Here is a 5,824-nt window from a genome sequence, read left to right as displayed (position 1 = left end):
AACCTTACCCCCCCCCCCCCAAATATTTCTCCTGAGTATTCTTAAGCCAACTTTCCTATAATCATCTAATGACTTTTTAAGAAACAGAAATTACATATATTTTTTTGAGAAGGTGAAAATATACATATCTTTAACTCCAATATGTCTAAAAGGAATAGATTCTGCTCCACAAATAAAAAAGAAGGTATTTAAGAAAGAAAAACATATGTGTGTATAAAGACCCATATATATGAAGAAAAATGAGCAGAAAGTGAATTAAAACATTAGCAGTCGTTCCCCCTGGGTAGTATAATTACATGTGACTTACTTGTTTTTTCATATCTTCCTCCTGCATTTTCCAAATTCTCTTTATTGAGTCCATTCCATATTACAGTTAACACTTGAACAACAGAGTCTGAACTGCTCGGGTGAATATTTTTCAATAACTACACTTGAATATTTTTCAATAACTATACAGTTGACCCTCTGCATCCTGGGATGTTGCATGCATGATTTAGCAAATGGCCAATCAGAAACAGCAAGTTCATTCAGATGGCACCACTTAACCCCCACATTGTTCAAGATCACCTATATGAATAACTAAAAATATGAAAGACAAATGACAAACTTATAGACAGAAATCCTAGGTGACAACTTCTTCTTTTAAGGAACTGAGATTACTGGTACTTCTAAGCTCTAAGTGCAGACCTTCCCCTGGCTGGACAGGGTGTTCTTTCATTTCCGCACAAAGAAGGAAGAGGAGTGACAGCACCCACACTCTGAGGAGGCAGCTTCCTCAGGAACTGGGAGAGCTCCAGCATCTCCACGTGCACACCCTGGCCGCTCTGTGAGGTCACTTCCAGGACTTTATGAGTCTCAGATCTTATTCTGTTGAAATGAATCGGCTCCTTTCCAACGAGCATTTTCATTTGAGATGTTCTTCAGCTTTATAGTATGTTGTCAAGGAAGGACACTGAAATAAAAGGAATTCTTATTTAAATGACAGCAGGGTCAACAAATTTCTATGCTGCTAATCATGATGCTGACATTACATATATCTTACACGTTTAAAAGAAGTGTTCATTGCCCTCTGTTCTGGTAGCTATGTAGGACACGAGACAGTATGGCATAAACTGAGACACTTAGTAGATAAGAGATGAATGAATAACTTGACCATTCCCCATTTCCTTTTGTAAAAGGAAAAGTGTCCTCAGAGTTGAGCAATTAAATAAAAAGTGCCTTATTCCAGAAAACCTACAGGTCCATTGTAACACACAAAAGCTTTCTTTTAGTCTCCTTTCTGAACCATGGTTACGGCAGGGGGAAGGAAACAGAATCTGGTAGTTTGGGGGTGGGGCAGTTTCAGATAGCCTGTCCTCCTGCCCTTGTCACAGTCAAGATTGAAAGGAGGTATTGCATAGTTTAAGGTGTCCAAATGCTCCCTCCGCCAGTCTTTCTTAAGGCCGGGAACACTGTGTTGTCACAAATGGACAGACTCCCCTCAGCTCACCTGACACTCCCAGTAATTATTGCCACCTGACCCTTCATCACCGTCCCCTTTCTAGCTCACAAGTGTTCCCAACATCGTGTTAGCTGCATCATCATTGAGCATTCTCAAGCGTTCCAACGCGTGGCTGTGTCTTTGGAGTCTGTCTGCCTCATTACCTGTATCCTCTCTGACCCTGCACCTGACCTGAGTGTACAGCTTTTCCACTTGGCACCGATTCTAGCTCACTCCTCGTCTACAAACGATTAACCTTCTCCTGTAGAACACCTGTGGCCAGAATCCCAATCTTAAAAATGAAAATTTGACATAACTTTATTAAGGATTTCCTAGCTTTTTTATAAAAAAGCTGCCAACAGTCAATAAACACAACTTGAGATGCACCTTGAGGTAAAAGAACGTCTCCAAACAGTTGAGGATAAATAACATTTAGGCAAATTGATTCTCAAATATATACTGTCCACTTCTCATTTGATTAAGTCTATACTCAGACATTTGAGGACATTTACAGCGATGGGCCTTATGGATACGTAAGTTAATTTAGCCCGGGAGAGAAAACACACAAGCACAAGGTGCGGTGCATTAGGTTAGGGGCAGACAAAGAATATTGGGGACCAGCTCTAATGGTAAGAAATATTAACCGTAGCTGGATTATGGGGAGAGGCAGAGCAGATTTTTATGGATGACCTGCTGCTCTCCCATACTGCTGGCATTACTGGAATAAATGCTCTTATATGACTCAACCCTGTCTGCTGAAATGGCTCAAGTAGTGACAGGCAGCCCGGATTCATTGATTGTTCCGTTACAATGATCAGTGACTAATCAAAATTTGTAGAATCAATGAATGAGTGAAAGAATGCAATAGAGTTAATGGGTAAAAAACAACAAATGAAAAGCCGAATACTGTATGATGAATTCATATACAGTTTTTAACAATTAGAAGATTGGTTGTCATTTGGTGAAACCAAAATCACATCAATATAATCTCAAAGTATAACCTTGCAAATGTAAAATAGTATGCCAAGTAGCTTAATAATACTAACCACCACTGGGTGGAGAGTTATTACAAGTGATTTTTATTATTTTTATGTTTCTGGGTATTTTCTGTTTTCAATGAGTATATATTATCCTTGAAAGAAAATAATTTATTTTAAAAATTGGAATAGACAGGAAGTGCTTTGAGTTCTAAAGAGAGACATCACTTTGGACTAGAGTTATTTGGGAATCTGGGGGAGCTTCTTGGGTCAGTGAATTCTGAGCTGGGTTCATGCAACTTAGATTGGAAGGAAGGTGGCAATGTGTTTTAGGCAGGTCACCTGGCAAGAATAGGGTAAGTCAAATGATATCTTAAGCAGTCTTCTGGAACATTTTTAAATAAAAATTTGTATAAAGACAAGCATTGCCCTCATGGTCTGGTTATTTAGTCTGTTTATATTTGGTGGTAGCATGGCTGGCTATGAATCAGTTTTGCATAATTTTTCCATCAAAGTCCCCTGATAATAGAAGAAAACAAATGCGTCTCCCCTGCCCAGGCAGGTATTAGTGCTAATTGGCAGGGGAGAAAAAGATGAGAAAAACAGCTAAATTATATACATTTTAGTTTTGAAATGAGGTAGTCACTAGCTTTCATGTTGAAATTTAGGGCATCACTTGATGTAGAAAAGAGGCTTGCCTGTCAGTCTGGCTTGAGGAACAATGGATTGGCTAGTGGGGTAGACACAATGCAAATTCGGGAAAATTTGGGAATACATGATCCCAGGACAAAGAGTTCCCTCTCTCGTGTGCAGTTCTGGTCTGGTACTGTAGCACTCTCGCTTCATGGCCTGCACCTGCCCCGTGCGCTCGCCTGTTCTCTCTCCATAGCCATATGGGCCTAGAAGCCACGTGGCCCATGGCCATGTGGACACACATGCGGATGCTGGACTGGACTGTGCTTTCCTATGGGGTGGAGACTGGCATCCCTAATTCTAGCCCTGCTGAAGGTAAGCTCGGACTTCGTCCATGGTGGGGCTGACATAGATGGGATCTTGGAAGGGAACCCCCTTAACTTTACATCATCAATAAAATTCTTTCCCCCAGGGCACCTCAAGAACACCACTTCCACCGATAACAAACACACAATAATACAGGAATGCTTTGGAAAACAGTGCCCGTGCACAGCACTGACGGAGTCCTCACCCCAAGTCACTGGAAACAATTATCCAAGAAAGACACCACCAGCATCAGCGTATCCAGCTCCTGAAGTACTCTCCAACGGCTTTGGGATTAGTGATCTACCAGGTACAATGGCATATTTAAATCCTGTTTCCATTTTGATACTTGGGTTGTTGAAAGCACTTGGATTTCAATTTGTGTTCGGTACCTGCTATGTTCCTCACTTGTTTGCAGACTTTGTGCATGATCACAGCTCCCTTCTTGGGCATGTAAATGGATATTGACTTCCTTAGATTTTGCATCTGTATCATTGCTAATTGGCAGGGGAGAAAAAGATGAGAAAAATAACTAAATTATATACATTTTTGTTTTGAAAGGAGGTAATCAATGACTTTCATTTGGACATTTAGAGCATAATTTGTCTCAGGTTTCCGATATCTTTGTAAGGCATCTGAAAAGAAAAATGTAACCAAGTCACACTTTTCAAAACTGAGTAAAACCTTGGATTAGAAAACAATGCTAAAACCATTCTATAGGTTGTGTCAGAACTCTAACCTGCTTATAGACAACTGCCCATGCCTTAGAACAACACATTTCTCTATTCCACAGCGACATTGATCAGGAAGTACTGGTACCACAGGATTGTGACATTTAACTGGCTTTGCGCTGCCATCTTACACAAGGCTTCCTTCCACCCCCATAGTGAAGATGTACGTTCTGTATTTTGCACAATACCTCTAGCATGGACAGTAGCAGTTGTCATGAAGGTACATAAGAACTGATAGCAAAAGAAGTATTTAATTACTTTTAAATATCAGTAACAATTGTCATGTATAAATAACAAAGCTAACATTTTGTGACATTCATTATAAGAGAGGCACTGTGTTGCGGTAGGTACGACTATTATCTTATTTTTCTGGCCAGGAAAGACTAAGTGCCTTGCCCAGGGTGCAAAGCTAGTGAGTGAGTATGAGCATAGGTCTTAGTGATTGCAAAGCCCATGGCTGTACTGACCGTGTTTTGCGCTTTAGAATCATCCAGAAAATAATGACGAGTATAATAAAGATGACCACACTGGAGGATATGCCTAGACAGTAAAACAAGGTAATTAAGTGCATGCAAAATACAACCCTTAGCTTTTCATCTCTATCTTCATATCTAGTCTTTCTAGAGCAGAGGTTCTCAACCTGTGGGTCGCGACCCCTTTGGCGGTCGAATGACCCTTTCACAGGGGTCGCCTAAGACCATCCTGCATATCAGATATTTACATTATGATTCGTAACAGTAGCAACATGACAGTTATGAAGTAGCAACGAAAATAATTTTATGGTTGGGTCACAACATGAGGAACTGTATTTAAAGGGCCAGAAGGTTGAGAACTACTGCTCTAGAGGTTGCCAATGATTTTTTAAAAATTCTGGCTTAAAAAACACCGACACAGGCTTACCTTTAAGATTTCCCCTTTGGCTGACATTTCTCAGTGGTTAGAGCTCAGCCCGTGTACCAAAGGGTCATGGGTTTGATTCCTGGTCAAGGGCACCTTCCTGGGTTGCAGGTTTGATCCCTGCCCTGGTTGGTTGAGTCTCCTCCCCCACCCCCAACTCTCTCTCTTTAAAAATCAATAGGAAAAAATATCCTCTGGTGAGGATTAACAACAACAGCAAAAAAATCTCCCCTCAGAAAGAGTAGTGGAGGATAGTCAAGAACTCTCTGACTATTTTAATTTTTTTCCTTTAAGTCTAAAATTGTTCTAAAGTTTAAGGTTTACCTAAATTACTTACATTATATATAAAATTTACTTCCGAAAAAAGAAATGTATGTATTGAATACATTCCTTCCAAAGGGGGAGGACATTTCCTGCAGAGCAACTGTTGGAATTCTAGCTGATCCGTGTCTACCTAGATGCTGTAAATAAACTACAGGCTCATGAAATGGTTCATACCACAATCCTCAAGGTGTGAGTTAGACTTGATCAAAATACAGGACACATTATGAAGAACGTCTCTTTTTTTTTCAGAAAAGTAAAATTAATTTTCCATCACAATTTGAATTGTTTCAAATAGAATGGCAATCTCCCATTGGAACAAAGTCCTTTATATCAGGCTTGTAAGAGCTGGCTTTTAAAAATGGGTTGCATTAACACATTTCATTGTTCATCCTTTGGGAGTTTATTTATACCATTATTTA

General features: G+C 40.0%; 1 protein-coding gene and 1 long non-coding RNA gene across 2 annotated transcripts in view; both read right to left on the bottom strand.

The window, feature by feature from the left end:
- The window catches only part of LOC102768212 (complement receptor type 1-like), a gene marked incomplete at its 3' end in the record, with an annotated part of 135,542 nt that overhangs the window by 35,596 nt on the left and 94,122 nt on the right, over positions 1 to 5,824 (bottom strand). The window lies entirely within an intron of this gene.
- LOC107185009 lies at positions 323 to 4,862 on the bottom strand. Its single transcript, XR_001515922.1, has 4 exons — positions 4,652 to 4,862; positions 3,846 to 3,950; positions 3,662 to 3,756; positions 323 to 952 (listed from the first exon to the last, which is right to left on the bottom strand). It is a non-coding gene; the product is annotated as an uncharacterized LOC107185009 (long non-coding RNA).

Source organism: Myotis davidii, unplaced genomic scaffold (assembly GCF_000327345.1).
Source record: "Myotis davidii unplaced genomic scaffold, ASM32734v1 scaffold469, whole genome shotgun sequence".
In the NCBI taxonomy this organism is placed as follows: Eukaryota; Metazoa; Chordata; class Mammalia; order Chiroptera; family Vespertilionidae; genus Myotis; species Myotis davidii.
The sequence above is the reverse complement of the archived record's forward strand: the minus strand, read 5'-3'. Positions and strand labels throughout refer to the sequence as shown.